General features: G+C 38.7%; 1 protein-coding gene and 2 long non-coding RNA genes across 4 annotated transcripts in view; 2 read left to right on the forward strand and 1 right to left on the reverse strand.

Moving 5' to 3' along the window:
• Positions 1-3,271, forward strand: part of LOC118327159 (bifunctional apoptosis regulator-like) — a 337,943-nt gene that overhangs the window by 134,911 nt on the left and 199,761 nt on the right. The gene's annotated exons all lie outside the window — the stretch shown is intronic.
• Positions 7-2,576, forward strand: LOC118327167. The gene is made up of 3 exons (XR_004796672.1): positions 7-103; positions 797-1,027; positions 1,261-2,576. It is a non-coding gene; the product is annotated as an uncharacterized LOC118327167 (long non-coding RNA).
• On the reverse strand, positions 2,027-3,265 carry LOC118327168. The gene is made up of 2 exons (XR_004796673.1): positions 2,846-3,265; positions 2,027-2,400 (listed from the first exon to the last, which is right to left on the reverse strand). It is a non-coding gene; the product is annotated as an uncharacterized LOC118327168 (long non-coding RNA).

The raw sequence follows: 3,271 nt of genomic DNA on the forward strand, positions 1-3,271 counted from the left end.
GATGGAGTCCAGTACTGGTGTGAAGCCAAGCTAGAACTGGGACCAGAAGGACCACAGCCCCCTCCAGTGGTGAAGTCACAGAACATCACTACTGTGGTCCTCTGTGAGTCAAACTACTGACATTTGTTGTTACATGTTTATGGTGTATCATTGTTACCTATAAGAATGTTTATTTTCCACCTCCGTCCTTAGTTCCTTTCCTGGACAGTCAGTGACAGAAGGGGTGCCCAAATTCTTTCCCTTGGGGGGCCAAAACAGAAACCTAATGGTGGGCCACGGGCCAAAAGCAGAAAAAAAAAAATTAGTGATCCTACACATTTAAAGAGCATTTTTACCTTACAAAAAAACCCCAAACACCACAAACAGCAATTAATGTATAATATGGCAGGCAAACTTTGGCTTCAGGGCCCCACTTTGGGCAATACTGAGTTAGAGAATATTATAGATCCAAGATGAAACTGACAGAATGCAGGACTGAGGGAAAAAGTCACAATTACAAATATACTACTTTAGCACCTCAGACAGTGCCATTGATTAATCCATACATAGCACAGTTGGGCTACTGATATTTCAGAGCCATGGTTGGGGCCATAGCTTCTAACATGCACAAACATTAGTCAGAAAAATTATCAATGAGTCAGACAGACTAGACGTAACCAATTAAATAACCCATCTGACCCTGAACTCTTTCTCCTACTTTCTCTCACCGATTTCCATATGTAAAATATATCAACCTTTCTTTTCTATCAACTGTCTTTTCCTCCTCTACCTCACTCTGACTTATCTTTTTTCTCAGTTGGTCCACAGCTCGTTTGTCCTACAAAACTGCAGGTGAGAGAGGGACAGAGCCTCAGCTGTGAAGTGAGAGGAAACCCTCAACCAGAAGTCTTATGGTTCAGAGATGGGCAGGCGGTTGCCCTGCCCACTCACTCAAGCAGAAAGGATACTGGGAAATACACAGCCGTCACAAGAGGACATCTTGGACTGAAAAACTTTACAGTGGATGTGGAGGTCCTTACTGGCAGTGGTAGGTTTACATCATCTGCATTATCATAAAATTAATTAACACAATTAATGTAAAACAAAGTAAATCAGTGAGAGAATGATAGATAGATTTAACCCTCTTGTTTTTATATTGATAACTTATTACCAATGTTTAAAGTTGAGTATTCTATCCTGAATGTCTGAAAAATTATGCTTTCTGTTATTAATCTTGCATCCTGTATTGGTTGAATTCATTTTTTCTCTTCCTCTTTCTAGGAACTGCAAACAGCTGTAACAGACACCTGTTGGCAGTTTTGCTCATTCAGATAATCAGCTGGCTGTAAAAACTCCTAAAAGAACCCAACCTGATATTCCCATGCTGTCTGGATGAACTGCTCCTGCTGTCAAAAAAAAAAATCTTCATCCGGGTTGACTTATTGCTTTGTTTTCACATGGATCAGATTCACATCAATATATCTGCATCTTCTTTTTCAACACTCCAAAAAAAACAACTGAGTCTCTTTATAAGCAGATGAAAGTTCTCTTTTTGAGTGTGTCTGTCCAGGTACATTTTCTTATGTTAATAAACTGACGTGTCAATATAATCTGCACAAAAGGTAAATTTCATCTTCCAGACTGAAAGCTGCTCAAGAGAGAAATTCACAGTCTAGTTTTGCACAACTTAAACAAACATATTTGTGTGACCGCGTTTCCCCCTTGTTTATTTTAAGATGATTTTTAGGAACTGACTGAATCATTTGCCGAACAACGTGGGTCTTTCCTGTGTTCAGTCTTCTTTCACAGAGGTTATGTTCTGTCTGCTGTACATTAAAATGCTGAACTATCGTGTCCAACAGCAGTACTTCTTGCTTTAGACTTGAACTCATACAACTACGAAATATTGCCACAATGGACCTCATTCTTCATCTTCCTAGTTTTTCTCTTTATTTCGTTTTTTTTACACTTGTTCTTGAGAAAGGTTCAAAGAAATGTCTACGCTAGATAAGACTATTTAGCTCAAAACAAATGGTTATACAATATGCAAGCTCTTTATTATTTATTAATTCAAAGTAAATCATTTACATTTTAAACACATGTTAAAGAGTCATTATCACAGGTAGTACATGTCAAGATCAGAAACAGATAAGGTAGATGTTAATTTCTCTGTTCATTGGTAAAAGTGCCACTTTTCCCCTTCATGGGTCAAACCCATTAGTATTACTTTTACCTTTAGTTTCTTTCCATCTCAGATGATATACTCATACAAACAAGTAAAAATGACAGAAAGCACACAAACTTCATCTGAGAGTCACAGCTTTTGGCTATAGACAAAAAGTTAGATAATTGGGATCCTCACTGCTGTTTGTTAGAATCCCATTATGTGCCCAGTCCGTTTCCAAAGGAACCTGCTCCCATCTAGAAAGAAAATAAATGGATAAAAGACATCATACAGCATTGTTATTGACATCGAAGCTAATTGAAATCTACAAGGTATCAGGCAGCACTTGATATTATATATTAGGAAGATGTCACCAAATATGGATGGTTATATTCTTTAGTAAATAATGTGAAAAAAAAACAAAACAAAAAAACATTCAAGGTCTACAAAATAAAATATTTGGGTTTTATTTGGGCAAAAATAGTATTGTTTGCTTGCTTTGGTTGTGCCATTGTCTTATCTTCTTCAGATGGTTATATTACAAAAACATGAAACACTGAAATATATTGATTTGATTCATTCATTGTTTGAATCTGTCTCTTGTAAGTGACCAAATGTTATGAGTCCAATACTAAATCACAGCACTTTCTGCCAAACTCAGTAAATAACTCAAAGTTTTAACAACAAATAAATAAAACTTACTGTGTGTAAATCTGCAATGTGTTCTCATTGTATAGTAATGTCAGCATCATCAGAGATGATCTGGATTTTGCCAGCATCCATGTGTCTGGCAAAGTCTCCAATCTGCAGCAGCTGGGGCAAAACAACCTGACACACCCCGCTTACTGGGAAACCCACTGGGCTGGACTGAGGAGGAGGAGGAGGAAGGGGAGGACTTTTGGTGTCCACCCCAAAGCTCAAGCGCTGAACTGAATGTTTGTATTTTGCAACAGCTGCTGCTAGGAGCTCCTGGGAAACTGAGAGAGATTGCTCCCGAGCCAGCGCTTGATCAGCAAGGAGATCCAGAAGAGAATGAGTCGGAGTAGATGTGGCATTGACCAGAAGCACGTCTGACTCTGCAGGTATAGAGGAACCACCATCTACTGCCACCCCGTCCCCTGCTGCTGC

This window comes from Morone saxatilis, unplaced genomic scaffold, assembly GCF_004916995.1.
Source record: "Morone saxatilis isolate NCDOM2014 unplaced genomic scaffold, NCSU_SB_2.0 Contig17, whole genome shotgun sequence".
Taxonomy (NCBI): domain Eukaryota; kingdom Metazoa; phylum Chordata; class Actinopteri; family Moronidae; genus Morone; species Morone saxatilis.